This window comes from Phascolarctos cinereus, unplaced genomic scaffold (genome assembly GCF_003287225.1).
Source record: "Phascolarctos cinereus isolate Bilbo 61053 unplaced genomic scaffold, phaCin_HiC Scaffold_4;HRSCAF=312, whole genome shotgun sequence".
Classification (NCBI taxonomy): Eukaryota; Metazoa; Chordata; class Mammalia; order Diprotodontia; family Phascolarctidae; genus Phascolarctos; species Phascolarctos cinereus.
The window spans coordinates 476,720,441-476,740,255 of NW_027555847.1; the positions used below are offsets into that span (position 1 = coordinate 476,720,441).

General features: G+C 37.1%; 1 pseudogene; it reads left to right on the forward strand.

Moving 5' to 3' along the window:
- The first annotated feature begins 6,118 nt into the window (after window positions 1–6,118).
- On the forward strand, window positions 6,119–19,433 carry LOC110221393 (short-chain dehydrogenase/reductase family 16C member 6-like; annotated as a pseudogene).
- The last annotated feature ends 382 nt before the right edge of the window (window positions 19,434–19,815 follow it).

Sequence of the window (19,815 nt, forward strand, 5' to 3'; positions counted from 1 at the left end):
CCAGGTTTCTGACCTGCTCTTACTTGTCAATGTGCAACAATTACTAAATGTACTCAACCCCTTGCCCCCAAATATAATCCTTTACACAAACTATGATCTCAAATCCCAGTTCTTTCTTATCACTGTCCTCTTGCACAATGACTCCCAGTGGCAGATACCTAATGAAATGAGTTGAACGCTGCCCAGGGCAGATCATTATCTGGTCAGCCAAAGCTATATATAAATGACAAGCTAGGTTAAGTTGTATCCCTGGCAAGTACCCACAAGTAGAAGATTGGGTCACCCAAAACCAGAAAACCAAAAGATTAAATAATGAATATTAATCTTCCAGATGAATGATAGATACATTTACAAATGTATAATGATTCTCAATCAGGTAATATGCCTGTGGACTGTGAACTACCATGGCCTACCTCACTAAGAATCTACTATATTTTTCCATTATTCTTTGTTGCAACAGACTCACCCTGAAATAAGAAATATATCTACTTAATTCTCACCCTCTCCACCCTCCACCACACTCCATATGCTCTAACTACAGATGGGCAAGAGGAATATATAAGCCAAGAGAGCCTAGAGTCACAGAGGCAAAAGTGCTCCCTTCAGCACCTAGTAGATGGAACCTGGGACTATGTACCCAATACACCTAGTAGACAGTACTTGGGGCTATATATCCAAAGAAGAAAACATGGTAACAATCTGGATGCCTCAGTGTTGGTAGAAGCCTTCTACCAGTGTTATTACATTAAGCCACAGCTTTGAGCTTCAGGAGGGCATCCTAAGAGAAGATGTCAGGGCACTGCTTCCAGCTTAATGAAGAATGTGTATAGCAAGTTTGCTGCCATAAAAGGATGCTTTTCTTTATTTAAAAAAATGCTTTTAAGTGAAATAAATTCCCAATTCAGAAAATCATAAAATTTCAGAATCTCAGAGTCAGAGGAGACCTCAGCAGCCATCTTATCCAACCCATTGCTAAGGGAAAAAAAAAAAGAATTCCCTTCATGGCATACCCCAAAAGTGGTCATTCAAGCTTTATTTGGATACTTCAAGTAAAAGGAAAGATTCTACTTTGGTGAAATTCTAATTGTTGTAAAGTTCTTTATATTCTTTTTCTTTTTTTTTTTCAGCTTACACCTATCATTCCTGCTTCTGTCCTTTACAACACATATTCTTTAAACACAATTCTAATCTCTCTTCCCATTTGATATTCCTTCCTCAATAATTCTTCTGTTCTGTAGGCTAAATATCCTTTTTTTATTCAACTGATCTTCACATAACATGGACCATCCCTAGCTACCCTTCTCTAAACATTCTCCAGCTTATGGTCTCTCCTAAAATGTAGCCTCTAGAACCAAACACCATAATATAGACATGGTTTAGCAAGGGCTTCCTATAGCAGGACTATAATCTCCTAATGCTTTGCTTCTCTTAATGCAGCCCAAAATACCACGCTTCTCTTTCTGCTGCGACATTTGTGCCCCTATTACTTGGGGTTGGGGTGTTTGGAAAGGACTAGTATCTCTGGTGTGAGGGCTTGCTAAGCTCTTTTCAGGGCTGCTCCTCCACCTTTGGTGTCCATCTTGCATGCAACTCTAACTCCAAGAAGCTCTAAGAAGCTGTAGCATACTCAGTGGCCACACCCTGGTGAAATCATCTCAGCAGACAGGCTAAACCCGGTTGAAGGCAACCTGACAAAAAATACAAATGTTAGTACCTAACACTATATCTCCTAATGTCTTTTCTTCTTGGCCCCCTACCCCACAGGTAAACCTCTGGTAGACAACCTAAAATCTATCACTTTTCCAAAATCAAATCACTCATCATTTTTATCTACCTTCTTTCTTCCTTACCTCAAATTCCTTCAAGTCACAATGAACCTGGAACTCAAAGATATCTCGATCAAAAATCAAAGAAACCATTGACATCTCCATAATAACAATAACAATATAAGAATTAGAGTGATATAGGAGTTAGCAAGCTGAGCCTAGCAGAAGGAAGACCTTGGTTCAAATCCCATTTTTAACACATTCAGACTGTGTGACCATGTGCAAGTCACTTAACCTCTTAGTGCTCCAGGTAACTCTCTGGTTATAAATTACAGGGCAGATGCTAATCTACATTGGTATAGAAAACTCCCTCATTGAGATTTTCCTATATGGTTCCAAAATATCAGTAACAATAATAACCATGTGTGGTTCAGTCATTTTCAGTTATGTCCAACTCTTCATGACCTCATTTGGAGTTTTCTTGGCAAAGGTACTGGAGCAGTTTACCATTTCCTTCTCCAGTTCATATTACAGAGGAGGAACTGAGGCAAAGGTTAAGTGACTTACCTTGGGTCACATAGTTAGTAAGTGTCTGAGTCCGGATTTGAGCTCAGGTCATCCTAATTACATGGCCCAGTGCTCTATCCACTGTGCCACCTAGCTGCCCAATAATAACCATGTTAATGCTTGTGTAGTACTTTAATGCTGGCAAAGAAGGCATTATTTAATATCCTTGAGATAATCAGGAGCTACTAAACAGGAAGAAGTGGTATTCTGAATGGATATATGCACAAATTATGGGCTAATATACCTGAAGAAACTTCTGGTCACTTACCAAGCTACAATAAAGAAACCCTACAGTCAACCAAGTTTCAGGTTTGCTTTTATTCTCAACTAAGTCTAACTCTTAACATTTATAAAGTAGCACAGTCATAGGTCATTAGAAGGGACATTTAGATGTCATCTAATCCAAAGTCACCCCCCCACAAAGTATTTTTATCCATAACAATAATTTTGTGTCAGTATGGCAACTTTTATATCTTGGCTGTGCAACCCTATAAAACTGTATTGTCCTTAAATTCCAGGCCTTCTTCCTTGACAGGCAGCTGGAATAATCTCTCTAAGTAATCCCTATGATATCTCATATAACAAGCTGCTTCTTTTCATTTTATTTTTCCCATGAGTCACAAGTTGTAGTTATGCTGTCCCATAAATAGAGAGCTATATATTAGGTAAGATTTACTATGGGAAAACATCAGCAGATAGAATGGTAGGGGTTCTTAACCTTTTATATGTCACAGACCCTTTTGGCAGGTTGGTGAATACTATGGTCTTTTCAGAATAATGGTTTTAAGTGGATAAAATAAAATGCATAGGACCACAATTAAAACCTATCATATTGAAGTAGTCATCAAAATATTTTTAAAAAGTAAAATAAAAAAGTACACTGACCCCAAGATAAGAACTCCAAGACCAGATAACCTCCAAGGTTCCTTCCTGCTCTGATATTCTAAGAGCTTAACAGCAGATTGACCTGACAAAACAATAGATTTGGTGTGAATATTTTAGGACAATAGAGTTCTATAACCTGAGACCAAAAGAGGCAGATGATCAGCATCAGACAGTGACAGGGTTCCTGATAGAAAGAAAGGATTGCCTGTCTGGTAATAGCCTTTAGCAATGCCTCTGAGGGCCTTAATGATGAACAATAATAGTAAGGATAGGTGAACAATTCATGAATACGCAAGAGATAGAAAGCAAAGTGAAGTGTAAAATAGGTAATTTCCATTACATTGAAGTTAAAAGGTTTTGTACAAACAAAACAAATGTAGCCAATACCAGAAGGAAAGCAAAAAAAAAATTGGGGGGGGGATTTGTAGACATTTTTTCAGTTAAAGATCTCATAACTCAAATATATAATGAACTTTGTCAAATCTGTAAGAATACAAGTCATTGTCCAATTGATAAGTGGGCAAAGGATATGAACAAGCAGTTTTCCAATGAAGATATCAAAACAATTTATAGTCATGTGAAGATATGTTCTAAATCATTATTGATTAAAGAAATGCAAATTAAAATAACCTTGAATATCATTTCACACCTATAGATTAGCTAAAATGATTGAAGGAGAAAGTGACAAATAAATGTTGGATGTGTCATTTTGTGAGAGAAAAAAAATCTATCATGCTAGTTAATTTCCTAAGAAAACACAAGTAGGACATTTTTGCTTTGTTTACTAACAATTTAGTTATATAAAATTGGTTGTGTGTGTGTGTGTGTTTTATTAGACTTGTGATTTCACTAGTATAGGGAACTTCCAATGAGGAAAATGACTTATCAATGCAGATCTGTCCATGCTCTGAAATTTTTAATCCTAGAGTTTCCTAGAATGCTGAGAAGATAAGTGGCCTGCCAAAATCACATAGACATTAGCTAGGTGTCAGAGGCAAGACTTGAACCCAGATCTTCTTAATTTGTTGTACAGGCATTTATCAACCAGGTCCAACTTTTTATGACCCCATTTGGGGTTTTGTTAACAAAGACACTGGAATAGTTTGTCATTTTCTTCTCCAGCTCATTTTAGAGATGAAGAAACTGATCCAAACAGGGTTAAGTGACTTGCCCAAAGTCACATAGCTAGTTAAGTGTTAGAGGCCAAATTTGAACATGGAAAAATGAGTTTTCCTGACTCCAAGCCTCATACTCTATCCACTATGCCACATAGCTTATTGCACAGATATATAAGAGATAGTATATCTTAATACATAATATATTATTTCTAAGTATGATTACAAATCGCTAAACTGTTACATCTTAGATAGACAACGAAATCTTCATTTTCTGATTGAACTAGTTAATTAGCACTTGTGCCAGGAATCAATTAGGGGCTGGAGACACAAAGACCAAAAAAAGAAGTAATCCCTGCTCTCAAGGAGCTTACATTCTTTTGAGGAAAATAACAAATATGTGTGTACACACTAAGTAATATATATAGAAAAAAAGTATAAAGTAAATACAAGGTATTTAGGAAGCAAGGGCACTAGCAAGTGGAGGGAATCAATAAATCAATAAGCATTTATTAAGCTCTCATTACCTGCCAAGAACTGTGCTAAGCACTGAGAATTCAAAGAAAAAGAAAAAAAAAATAGTCCCTACCCAGGGCAGCTAGGTGGCACAATGGATAGAATGCCAGTCCTAGAGTCAGGAGGATCTGAGTACAAATCTAGCCTTAGATACTTACTAGCTGTAGAACCCTGGACAAGTCACCTAACCCTGTTTGCTTCAGTTTTGTCACCTGTAAAAATGAGCTAGAGAAGGAAATGGCAAACCACCCTAGTATCTTTGCCAAGAAAACCCCAAAATGGAGTCACAAAGAGTAGGATATGACCAAAAAATGACTGAAAAACAACAAAATAGGATACGGATTATCATGTATGAGAAAGAGAGAAGATGCCAGTTTATGAAAGAAGATGAATAATGTATATTGCATTTGAAAAGATAGGTTAGGGCCAGATTATAAAGACTTTTAAAAAGCTGACAAGTGAGTTCATATTGGATCATACAGAAAATAAAGAGTTAATGGATTTTATTGTGTAGGCAAGTAGGGTTGGCCCTGACCTGCATTAAAATAACTCACTTTGGCAGCTCTGTGGAGGATGGATTGAAGTGACAAGGGGCATGAGGCTAGCAGACAAATTATGAAGTTATTGTGCTAGTTAGACGGTGACATTCTCACCTACTGTACGTATGGGTAATTCAATCTTATTTATTTCAACATACATTCATTAAGTGCACACTATATGTTATGATTTGGAAATAAAGTGATACATTTTAAAAAAAATAAGTCATTGCAATAGTCCAGGTGGACATGAACTAAGGTGGCAGCTGTGTGAATAGGGGGAAGAAATAATATGTGACAGAATATCTGTGTAGATAGACATAGCAAGTCTTACCAATTGTTTAGACATATGGGGGTGAAGAAGAATAAGGAATTGGGATAACATTAAAATTACAAATCTGGGAGACTGGAAGACCTGTAATACTTTCAATAGAAATAGATGTATCAGGGGGAAGGAGAGTTGATCAAGAGACCCCTGATTAATTCATTGCCCTTCATGTAGCTGATTAAGTCAGTCAGTCAATAAGCACTTGTTAAAAACTTACTATTTATTCTTTGTTTTACTCAACTATTAAGCACCTAAACTATCTATTAAGCACCTAAACTATTTATTAAGCACCTACTAAGCCAGGTTCTATGCTTTGCATTAGGGACAGAAATATAAAAAAGAAATATAGTCCCTGACAAAAGATGGGAGCAGGGCAGAAAAGAAGGTGCCTGGTTCAGAGGCATGATGGAAAAGTCAGACAGGGAGCCAGACACCAGTCACAAAACCTATGATAGTCTAGATAACATACTCAATGTGAGTTCCTTCTCTCACCTGATACTACGGTAAGTTGGGAGAGAATGCGACTCAGGATTACACTGAAATTGTTTGGTTCCTATTGCTTTCAAAACATCATCTCAGTTAACACCTTTGGTATGTATTAATTTTGTTTACTGGCTATCTATGAAAGGTAAAAAGTACCTTGAACCTAGGGGTAGCCAAACCTTAGGACTTCTGCCCTACAGCTATGAATTGGAGGGATGGCTCAAAGGCATGGTATATTGGGGAGTTTAGTAGAAGGGAGTCTTGGGGGAGAGAGATTATGAGTTCTGCATATTAATCCTGATATATATGGCAACTGTGTAGCAAGATGACAAAGCCTGGGAACAATAAAATTCAAAGATCACAGGTTATATAAGTTATTTGGGGGTTTTCTCCTATTCAGGTTAAAAAAGAAGTTAGTAATGTTACCATCCTCACAATGCTGGACTTGTAACAGGAAAACCATTCCTTGAGCCTTCAGATGACCATGTGGAAAAGTCTTTTCTTATCAACACCTTTGCTCATATATAGGTAAACTATTTTCTTTTTAAATGTAATGATTATATAGTTAATTGCATTTCTCTAAATATCTGTTTATATCCATTCACTTATGAAAAATCTAATAGAAATACAGTTGGATTGACAGACCAATTATTAGTGATCTGGTTTGGCCTCATCCTTATTCAGTTTCATCTGGTTCCTGTAGACTTACTTTATTTCATCTTCTTACTACAAAGCTCTTTTGGTCTGGTCCCAAATATGATCCCCTTTCCCAACTCACTCTAATTAAGTCATGACTTTTTAGACTGGCTAAAAATATGGATTGCATTTATAACAGATATTGTATAAAAAAAAGTCATCTGAGAGATGTATCTGAAAATATCTGAATGACAGGGACATAAATGCTAGTCAGAAAGTCTATGACAACACAAAAGAGGAAGTGTATATACACATACATATATGATATATGTGTGTGTATGTTATACTCATAATGCCCTTTTGTAGGTAATAGAAATAGTGAAAACAAAGAATAAATACTCCATTCGCAAAGATGGAAAGGTATCACTATGATTTTCAATGAATTAATGAATGAATTCTATTAAAATAGCTGAAATATTTTCCAATTATTCCAACTCACTTGACCAAATTGCAAAGAGTCATTTTTTTCTCAATGAAAGTTACCTTCCTCAAAAGTGTTTTCCCTCATTTTGCCCATTTAGCTATCTATTTTCATGGTGTCTTTGTTTTTGTTCAGATTTGGGGAGGGGGGAGGGATATTAAATTGTCACAAGAATATCTGAAGTCCAAAGATTTTAGCAGATTAGAAAATTAATGGTCACATTCTATACTAAAATTACAAATCTAAAATGTTCCATTGATTCAATTAGTAAAAACTTCATTTTTATTATTAATTTGCACTTATTTAATGAACATTTGACTAGACTGAAAGCTTTTTGAAGGCAGGGTCCATATCTTATATTTCTTTGTATCTGCCATAGTGCCTAGCATAGATCTTAGCACACAGTAGGAATTCAATAACATTAGTGGAATGAATTCATAAAATGTTTGGGTTGTCCATTTATGTCTCTTAGACTTACAAAGCTTTCCTTCCTGCCATGATAGCTGGCAACCATGGTCACCTGGTCTGTATTTCAAGTGCAGCTGGACTAGTTGGCGTGAATGGACTAGGAGGTGAGTATTTTATATTGCTTGACCTGGTCCCGGGTGAAATGAACCCTGCAGTATACATCCTGCCTAAATTTATGAGAAAATCTCCTTAATGAATTTGAATTAGTCTATATTCAATATAAACTAAGTCCTCTCTGTCTCTTGTCAATGTTAACATGGGGTTGCTTAAAAAGAAAGATTAACTTACATGCTTGGTTTTATAAAAAAATTGTGTTCAAACTTTAGGTAAATATTTGGTTGTTTGGTTTTTAATATTTCTTCAATATTATAAATTCTAGGGTACAAAGACTGCTTTATTTTTTTTAATAAATTTAAAGTGTGTTCTATTCTAAGATGGACTAATGGTACTTTTGGGGGAATATAAAAGGTAAGAAGCACTGTGGTATGAGTTAGGGAAGAAGGCTCAGAATAGGGGCAAGCTTAAGGTTGCCAAGTCAAATTTTGGTCTTAAAGAAGCATCCTTTATTTCATCTATCCTACCTAAAGCACCATCAATATAATGTTTCAATATTAGTGGTAAGAATTAAAAGAATTAATTTAGGTCAAGGTTGAGTGCCACTTGTCAAGGATATTTTACATGAGAACCCTGAATTGAGTGGAAATTTGGATAATATAAACCTACATGTGTGTGTAAACCTAGTATTATTCAATCCCATCAACTGCTATTTTAACCTTTTTGTAACAATAATTATTGAATATAAATAATGAAATATCTGTTGATGTCCTGCTCCAAAGCCTCATCATAGTATGGAGAGGGCTTTGAGGTTTTAAAAGGCAAGTCAGTGGAGCACAAGTTCTGGAAAGACTTATCTATACATTGTTAAAGGACTGAACATTTGGAAAGAGAAATGATGATCTCCAAGAGTTAGCTTCATCAAGTATAGGGTATATCAGACTAACATTATCCAGTAGAATATAAACTCCTTCAGGGCAAGAGCAGTTTCATTATTTTTTTCCTGTGTACTTCCAGTAGCTAATACAGTACCTTGAATTAAACTAAATTTCCTTTTGTGAAAATAGTATAATATTGATGTCTAATCAGAGGCATTTCATAGATATAGTTTATTTTTGACAAGGCATTTGAAAAAATATCTATGATATCTGAAAATAAACTGGAGAGATACAGGCAAGATAACAATACAGCTAAAACTATCAAAAACTGGAGAAATGTACAGTCAGGAGGGTCTGAGTTCAAATCCAGCCTTCAGATACTTACTACCTGTGTGACCTTGGGCAAGTCATTTAACCCTGATTGCCTCAAAAAAAAATCAAGTTTATAAGAACTATGGAGTTTGACTGCAGATCAGAACATACTATTTGTTATTTTTCTTCTGTTTTGTTTTGTTTTCTCTTTCTTGTGGTTCCTCCTATTGGTTCTAATTCTTCCTTACAACATCACTCATGTGAAAGTATGCATAATACAAATGTGTATGCATAGCCTACATTAGACTGCACACTATCTTGGGGAGGGAGGAGGGAAAGGAGGGGGAGAAAAATTTAAAACTCAAATGCTTGTGGAACTGATTGTTCATAAATTAAAATTTCAAAGACTGGTGGAATGACCAAATGATAGCCAAATAACAGGGGAAAAAAAGTAGTCATTAAGGGCTTGATGTCACACTGGAATGAAGTCTCTAGTAGAGTGCCCTAGGAATCTAGCACAATGTTTTCCTGTATAACGTTTTTATCAGTGAATTAAATTATGGCATCAATAACATCCATATCAAATTTGTAGGTGGTACAAAGTTAAGATATTGGGAAACAAAATTAGTATATAAAAATATATCTATAGGCCACAGTAATTAACTGCTGTAAGGTTGAATTTAATAGGGATAAATGTAAAGTTCTATACTTGGGTTCAAAAATTAGTGACATCTAGTCATTGACAAGTATAGGACTTGTATGACAAGTATATGACAATATATAGGAGATTTGATGGCAAGCACAAGAAAGAGAAAGCATGGCTTGACCATAGTTTACATGAAAAAAGATCTGGGAAGCTTAGTGGACCAGAAACTCAATATGAGAATGGAAGAATATCCAGAAGAGAATGATCATGGTGGCAAATGATAGGAGAGCATACTCTATGAAGAATGGTAGAAAAAACTGGGGATATGTATCCTGGAGAAGAGGAGGACTTAAAGGGGACATGTTAGATACCTTTAAATAAGCTATAATCTGGAAGACTCATTAACAAACATTTATTAAGCACCTACTATGTGCCAGGGATACAAAGAAAGGCAAAAAACAGTCCTTACTCCCATGAGGCTCACAGTCTAATGGAGAAGACAACATGTAAACAACTATGTGCAAACAAGATACAGGATAAATTGGAGATAATGAACAGAAAGAAGGGGTGATTGGGAAAGGTTTCTTGTAGAAGGTAAGATTTTAGGCTTTGAAGGAAGCCAAGGAGTACAGGAGATGGGGATAAAGAGGGAAAGAATTCTAGGCATGGAGGACAGTCAATGAAAATGCCCAGAGTCAAGAGATCAGGAGTATCTTGTTTGAAAAGCACCACGGAGGCCAGTGTCACTGAATTACAGAATACATGGCAGGGAATGGAGAAGTAAAGTATAAAATAACTGGAAAGGTAGAAAAAGGCTAGGTTATGATGGGTTTTAAAAGCAAAAAAAGAGATTTTTTTTATATTTCATTCTAGAGGCCATAGTTATTGAATAGGATGGTGACATGATCAGACTGATGCTCTTGGAAGATTAATTTGATAGCTAAATGACTGGAGTGGGGGGAGACTAGGCAGGGAGACCAAACAGAAGGCTGTTGTACATAGTCCAGGAGTGAAATGAGGAAGACCTGGACCAGAGTAGTGGTAGTATTAGAGGGAAAAAAGGAGGCATACATGACAGATGTTATGAAGATAGAATTGACAAAAATTGGCAACGGATTACATATGGGAAGAGGAACAGAGAGAAGAAAAAGTGAAGGGTCAAGAATGACATCTAAGTTGTGAGCCTAGGTGACTGGGGGAATAGTGGTGCCTCAATAGTAACAGCAAAGTTAGGAAGAGGGGAGGGTTTGGGGAGAAAGATGATTCCAGTTGAGTTTAAGATGTCTATGGAACATCTTATTAAGAGGAGTTTGTTGGAGTTTTCTTGAATTGGGTGTCTTTGTGGAGCAATGGGTGAAAGTCACTGAGAGGCAGCTTTCAGCTTGATATAAAAGAAAACTTTCAAACAGTTAGATCTGAAACTAGAATAATGATACTTCTGGAGGTAGTAGATTTCAATTCCAGGAAATCTTCAAAAAGAGATTTGATAGCCCTTGTTAGTGTTATTGTAGAGGGGATACAAACTGTGTAACCAGCTTGTACAAGAGGATCTTTGAGGCTCCTCCCATCTATGACATTCTGTAATTCTTAACTCCAAGGTTATTATGTCATAGGCTTAAAGAAGATCTGCTACCTAAGATAATCTTTGAGTTCTATTAATAATATTGTTGTCATCTCTTCTATATTTCAGATTATTGTGCAAGTAAATTTGCATCATTTGGAATTGAGAAAACTAAAGAAACATGGAATTAAAACCACCATTGTCTGCCCATATTTCATCAAAACTGGAATGTTTAAAGGTTGTTCAACCAAGTAAGAGAATGATTTTATTTTTGTAAGAATCTTTGCATATTCCAGATACTACTATGGCTGAGGGAAGTTCCAAAGGACACTGGATGAATAGACAGCCTAAATTAGAGCCCCTAGTCTTCCACTAATTAGCTGAGTGCACCTAGACAAGTCACTTCACCTCTATAGACCTCAGTTTCTTCAATTGTAAAAGTGTTAGACCAAATGATCTCTAAGGTTTCTTCCAGATCTAGGATTCTTGAGGAAAAACAGTCATCTAGACTCCTTTTAATACTTCAGGTATCCATGATTTCATCAGAGTGGACATTCCTTCCATTATTACAGATTACAACCCCTCCATGTCTTATCCTTCATGAATTACAACTTGGGGAGAAAATGTCATCTATTCGCTGACCTCCTGCAGATGCACTTTACCAGGCTCAGTCACCTCAGAATTAATCATAGGATCATAGACCGAGAACTAGAAGGGACCTTAAGGGTTATACAGTCCAACCCACTCGTTTTATAAGAGAGAAAACTGAGGACCAGGGAGTTTAAATGACTTTGCCCAAAGTGACATAGACACTAGGGGGCATTACCGTAATTTGAACCCAGTTCCTCCTTAGACAATTGATCTACATTCTATCATCTACATTCTAACACCAAAAGCCTTTCTATCTTTCAAGGACCTGTCAGAAATAGCCCTCTGCCAGAACAGCATTTGAGGACTGAGTCAGTTGGATGACAAGATAAGCCATCAGAGTAAGACTTAGATGCAGGTGTCAGTGAGGCAATATTAATAAAAATAAGTGGAAGGTTGGGAAATTCCCAATCATATTGTGCTAATAATCTAATGACTTTTTTTTAATATGCCCTGAATTTTATGGCTAAAACATTACCTGGGATCTAAAATTCCAAATGGAACATTTAAATACTTGGGCATTAAAAGCAAAATTCATCTCTGAAAAGCTTTGCCCAACTGAAGAAAATGAATGTTTTTTATGATACTTAAGTGCACATGGAGACACACAGGGTAATGACAAATATTGCAATAACAAGTGTAGGTTGCTCAATGACTCCTCTACGTCAGGGGCTGTCATTGGGAACAAGATCAGGTGATGCAATTCAGGTAATCAGAGAAGTAATCTTAGATTTTAAATGTATCACAGCTGTTCTACACTGTACGGGGGTGAGGATAAGGGCAAGGAGAGGCTCATGAGGGAGAAGCCAGATTGAAATCATACTGAGAAGACCTCTGCTATGATAAAGAACTATTCAGAGAGAGAAAACTCAACGGCCAAGACCTGCTATCACCTGTCATCTCCTGACATCTCCCCCAGTAAATATTTCTCTCACTCCTTTATAGTAAATCCACCATCCTCTAAAGCTCTTCACCAAGTGGCCACCCTGTAAAACCTGATTTGAATTCCTCTAGCCCAAAACACTTTACTGTCAAAAGCCTGGAATATCATGGAGCTGTCAGCCAAAGACACTAGGTTGAGAAACAAGACATAGCCCCTTTCATTCAAGAACTTTACAGTCTAAGAAATAGGACCAATCAATAAGTCAACAAGGATTTATTGAAAGGGAAAGAAAAAATGAAATAGTTCTTGTTCTGGAGTAGCTTACATTCTATTGGAAAAAGGACAACTATACAAATGACAACTATGCAAAAGACAAACTATCTAAACTACACAAAATTAATACTAATAAATAATAATTTAATAATTCTTATTTATGTTTTAAGTGTCATAAAGCATTTTGTATGAGGATCAGTTGATCCTCATAACAAAGCTATGAGGTAGATGCTATTATCCCAATTTTACAGATAAGGAAACTAAGACTGAGAGAGGTTAAGTGACTTGTCCAGGACCAAACAACCATGTGTTTGAGGCAGGATTTAAAGTCAGGTCTTCCTGACCCTGAATCCAGTACTGCAATACCTATATTCGTGCTTAAAGAAAGGCAGCAGAGTGACCAGCTAGCCAGTTATGGCAATAAACTAGTTGAGAAATGAACTAGGGCAATGAGTGGCAGAGTGGAAAGGAACAATGACGGAGACTGCAAAGATTGAAATGGCATGGCTTAGCAACTAATTGGCTATGATGAGTGAGAAAGAGGGAGAAATCAAGGGTGACTCCAAAGTTTTAAGCATCTAGGTGACCATTTTGGACATGTTGAGTTTGAGACATCAATCAGATGTCCATGTGTATCCAACAAGCAGTTGGAAATTGGTGCCTGGAGCCTAAAGCAAAGGGCAGGGCTATAAATAAAGACTTGGGATCTACTTGGAGGGTAGCAGGTATCTCTGTGAATGACAACAAAAAGTCCCAAGAGCCATTCATCAATAGCAGGAACATGCTTAGTGGCAGGGAAGTTGCAAGAAAGAACCCAGAATCCTGAGGTCAACAAAGGATCTATTTAATGGTGATAAAATGGACACAGCAGGTGCTATTTAACAATCTTCTCAATTCAATTCAATCATAGTAAACCAATATTTTTTTTAAATACCTACCTGTGTAAGACACTGGGCAAGGTGCTTGGTATTTTTAGTTCAGTTGTTTTCAGTTGTGTCCAACTCTTGGTGACCTTTTTTTTTTTTGCAGGGGGAGTAGGGGGGAGATTTCTTCACAAAGATACTACATTGGTTTGTTATTTCCTTTTCCAGCTTATTTTACAGATGAGGAAACTGAGGTAACAGGGTTAACTGACACGCTCAGGTTCACACAGCTAGTAAGCATCTGAGGTCAGATTTAAACTTAGGTTTTCCTGATTCCAAACCCAGCACTCTATCCACTGTGCCACTTGGGATACATAAGCCAAAACAAAGCACCTCCTCCCCTCCAGGGTGGTTATAGTTGCATTATTATACTGAAGGATACAACATGTCCATAAGTAAATACAATGTTTTGATGAGACAATACAGAGAAATCTCAAGAGGAACAGGTAAGGCCAAATGCAGAAGGCGGCATCTGACCTGTGCTTGGAAGGAAAATAGAGGTCAAGGTGAGAAGAAAGTACATTCTAAGACATGAGGAACCACTCATCCAAAAGCACAAAGGAAGGAAATGGAACGTTATGTTTAGGGAACGGCCAGTCAGGTTTCAATGGCTTGCACTATCAAACTTGCAAATGATACAAAGTTAGGAAGGATCGTTAACAATGCTTGACAGAGGATCCAGCAGAGCTCTTGAGGATTGGACCAAATTTAATATGAAGTTTAATAGCTATAAATGTAAAGTACTATACTTGAGTTCAAAATTTGACTACACGAGAAAAACACAGGAGAGGCATGGTTAGATATCAGATCTTCAAAGCAAAAAGGTTTGAAGGCTTTAGGAGATCACACACTCAATTTGAGTTAACAAAATAGGTCATGCCAGCTTAAAAAACTAATGTAGTTTTAGGCTGTATTAAGAGAGCAATAGCAGAGGAATTGATAGCAAATCAAGTAATCAGTAAGCATTCATTAAATGCCTGCTGTGTGTCAGACACTGTGCTAGGACCTAAGGATATAAATATAAAAAAAGTAAGTATTCCCTAACTTTTTTTAGAATATAAGGTCCTCCTTTATTAATTTTTGTTTTCTATAAACAAATTTGACTCGATAGCACAAAACGCACGGAACTGACCTCAAAACATACAACATGTTTGACAATTCTCTTTTTTTCCCCTACTTTAAAAAAAATTACATTCTAAGGGGGTGAGGTGAGAGGAATACACATATAAGTATAGACAGAATAAATAGAAAGAGAGTAATTACAAATAAATACAAAGGAGCTTGGGAAAGAGAATACTAAAATAACTAGTAGTAGATATAGGTAGGTACTAGATGTAGAGAGATACTAGACAGTTCTAGATGAAGAAGTATTACATCTTCATGTTGAAGATGGTGCTTGGGGCAGCTAGGTGGCTCAGTGGATAGAACATCGGCCCTGAAGTCAGGGGGACCTGAGTTCAAATCCGGCCTCATACCAAACACTTGATGCTTACTAGCTGTGTGACCCTGGGCAAGTCACTTAACCCCAATTGCCTAAAAAAAAAAAAGAAAAAAAAAGATGGTGCTTAAGTTTCATCCTGAAGAAAGAAAGGGATTGTATGAAGTAGAGATGAGGAGAAATGCATTCTAGTTCTGAGATGGCCAATGAAAAAGTACAGAGATGGGATCTAGAGAATCCTGGGTAAGGAAGAAAGAGATGGCCAGCTTGGCTGAATCACAGAATGTAGGGAAGAGGGTACTGTACAGTGACATTTAAAAAGTTCAAAAGACATAGTTTTGTGTAATTATTTTATAGTAATGCTAGCATTTTATATTTTTTGTTTTGGTTTCTTTTTTTTTTGAGGCAATTGGGGTTAAGTGACTTGCCCAGGGTCACACAGCTGGTAAGTGTCTAAGACTAAATTTGAACTTGGGCCCTACTGACTCCAGGACCAGTGTTCTATCCAGTGTACCACCTAACTGCCCCCTAGCATTTTATTAATAAAAGGGTCAGTGACATTCAAATGCCAAAGACCATGGAGGTAGACTCATGGTTTACATGCCCTTGGAAGAGTGAATGTTTCTGAGGATGACAATCAACTCTGATTGGTTAACAATTAATGAGAGAATAAATATTACAATGAGATGTGGGCCTATTCTTATGAAGGGCTGGGGAACATAACTTTGATTAAGTCATTTACTTCTGAATTGCCCAGCTTTGGGCAATCTAATCAAAGAATTTATCCCCACTATACCTGTGTAGAGCACAATGGGCTTCCCCACCTTAGATTAAATTCCTTGTAAAGTTAGGTAGGATCTGAGTGAGACTGAGGAGAAGTTAATTCAATCTCATTATCTATCAGTAATGTCCTTCAGAGACAGAACCTTGAAACGAGGACCTTTCATACGCTGAGATTCTTTGATTCTGCTCTTTTTTCTCTATCTCCCCAACCAACAGGAGAAGATATAATTATAACAACTATATTTGTATAATGCTTTGGGGGAGGTGGAGTGAAGCTCTTTACAAGTCAAATCAAATAAACAAGTATTTATTAAGCACTTACTAAATACCAGCCACCATGTTGAGCACTGGGAATATGTACAAAAACAGAAAGACAATTTCTGCCTTCAGGAGCTTACATTCTAATGGGGTAATTCAGCATATCAAAAAGGAAGTTGACAAGCTGGGGTGGGAAGGGGGAAAATAGAGGAAGAGAGAGGAATGAAGAGGTACCCACAAGAGCACGGTAGAGAAAATCTAAAAGCCAGGGTTACAGCCTGAAGAGGCATGATGACTAAAGCAACCCCCTTAAAATAGAGATTCTGGGAGGAATCAGCCAATCTCAGGGAGAAGTTACAGGAGCAATAAGTAAATTCAGTGTGAAAAGTCTAGAGGTGTGTGCAAACTTCCAGGATCAAAGCTATGTGTGGTGTGATAGAGAAAATCCAGAAAGTCAGGAGTACAGCCTACAAAGGCGTAAAGACATGGAATGAAAGGAAGAATGGTGGCTTCAGTAAATTTAGGAACACACACACACACACACACACACACACACACACACACATACACACACATACATACACACACACAACCCTAAAGGCACCTGGAAAAGAATTTCTAGAAAGAAGAGACAGATAATCCTAAAAACCTAGAGAAGCAAGAAATGTACAGGGGAACAAGGTTTTTCATTAAGTTTCTCACTTATCCAGGAGTTTGTTCAGTTTCAATGAATAAATTTTTCAATTTTTAAAAAAAGAAATATTTTGAACCAAGCTGAGAGGCTTCAAGAAATGACATGCTTAATTTCTACTGTCCAAATACCAATCTTACTAAGTTTCCAGAGGTTCATCAACACACTCTCTCTCTCTCTCTCTCTCTCTCTCTTCTCTCTCTCTCTCTCTCTCTCTCTCTCTCTCTCAGCTTGAGGAAATCAGGATATTTGAAATATTGATGACATGATAGAGAATTAGATGCTAAGAGATAATACAAGCGGTTATAGAAAGTAGACAAGTAATAGGGAAGCATAAGCAGGAAAACAAGAGACTTTGCTTTGGTACTTTAGTAGCACTTTGTTTACAATCTCACCAGGGTTCAAGTTCTCCTGATTTGATTGAACTCATTTCATTACCATCTTAGTTCTTCTCAATACTCCCAGTGCTATGTGAATGCATGATGTGAAATGAAGTCATGCTTAACATGGGTCCCCAGAGAGACCTTTCTCTCTGGAACATGACTTTTATGCTTTGAGAAAGGATTATTTATTGAGACTGTTTGCTGGGCATGCAAGAAAATGCAACACAACCAACAGGGAATGTTTCTTCCACTGACCTCAGCAGCTTCATAATCAGAAACCATAAACCAAGGTAGGAAATGTATTATAAGAAAGTGAGGCATGCAGTCATGAGACCGACACTGGTGGAAGTAAGTTGGCCCCCACTTTCCTCTTCTTTTAATGTGCATCACTATCTAAAGCAGTATGTGTTATTAGCATGTCTGAAATAACCATTGAGACTGAGACTGCGGTTTTTGGGTTTTACTTTGTTTCCAGGTATCCAGCCATATTACCTGTCCTGGAACCCGAATACATAGTTGATAAAATTGTGAATGCTATTCTGGAGGATCAGGTTTATCTGATAACTCCTAAAATGGCATACTTTGCAGTGCTGTTAAAACAGTAAGTTACTGTACATTTCTTAATCTTTCTCTAGCCCTGGTTACCTGTCAACAAAATAACTACCATTTCTTAGTTGTGAAGTCTTCTACTTAGGACCTGCTCCAAGGACTTGTGGTGATGTGAACAGAACCTTGGGTTCTCAAAACTATACCAGTCAAATCCAAGGTCTGGCAGGTCCCGAAAAATGTGGATAAGGGGCAGCTAGGTGGCACAGTGGATAGAGCACTGACCCTGGGGTCAAGAGGACCTTCAAATGGGGCCTCAGACACATAACACTCATTAGCTGTGTGACTCTGGGCAAGTCACTTAACCCCAATCACCTCACCAAAAAAGAAAAGAAAATGTGGATAAGCCTGGCTAGACACAGAAAGATTTGTCATCAGAAAACCGGCCACTAGATGACCTCGGTTTTGGTTTGGTTTGGTTTGGTTTGGTTTTTGTTGTAGCAACTCATGAAACCATGTACTACAGCACAGAGGTAGTTCCAATTTGTATTAGTAGAAGAGGAATTCACATCAATAAAATCACAGTTTCTTTAAATATTTCTTAGGAAGTAGCTTTTTATTTGATGGAGAAAACTTTATAAATTATTCCAGTTTCAGTTATATGAGTATTTGTTGTCATTCAGTCATTTTTTCAGTCATGTCTGACCCTTCATGACCCATTTGGGGTTTTCTTGGCAGATAGTGGATGAGTTTGCCATTTCCTTCTCCAGCTGATTTTATAGATGAGGAAACTGAGGAAAACAGGATGAAGTGACTTGCAAATGGTCCTATAGCTAGTAAGTGTCTGAGGCCAGATTTGAACTCAGAAAGATGAGTCTTCCTGATTCCAGGCCCCAAACTCTATACACTTCACCACCTAGCTGCCCCTATATGAGCATACAATCAATTTTGTACTGTTTGTAAAGTGGTTGGGCTTGGTGAGAAAGCACACTGTCTCTAGAATCAAAGGACCTGATTTCAATCCCATCTCTGAGGCTTACTACCTGTGTGACATTGGGCAAGTCACTGAACCATCCTACGACTCAATTTAATGGCCTCTAACATCCCTTCCAGCTTCAGATCTATGATCTTATTATGACCCAAATTAATATCTAGGAATATTATTGTTGATAATAGATTTTTCTCACAATAATAATAAAGAACTCTTAATTGCTATTGTAAACAATATTATTTCTCTGCTTTCCCTAGTATGATATCTGCAAAAATGAGTCTGGTCCTTGGTGATTTCCTTGGAGTTTTCAATTGTATGGACACTTTCCAAGGTAGAGAGGAGACAGATAAAGTCCAGACTGTACCTAAGATGGCTCACAAATAACTGAAAATCCAAATGCAACAACATAAGGAATGCAGCAACCAGTGAAGAGCAACCTTTTTCCAGAGAATTAGTGGTGAGTCCAAATGTGCCTACTTTATTCCCAGAAGTTTCTATGTTCATTTCTCTAGACATTCAGAATTTCACTGTAGTTCTTATTACCTCCCATGCTATGGCCTAACTTCCTCAGGTAGTTCCAATTATCTTGGTGAATGGTGTTAAATCCTAAAAAACAAAATAAAATAAAATTTTTTAATTATCTTCACTCACTTTCATTTTTTTTTCAAACACAAAACACGGAAGAGGAAGGAGATGCCACAAAAGCAAACAAATTATGTCATAATTTCAAACTATTCTAGATAGAATCCCTAACAAAGTAAAATCC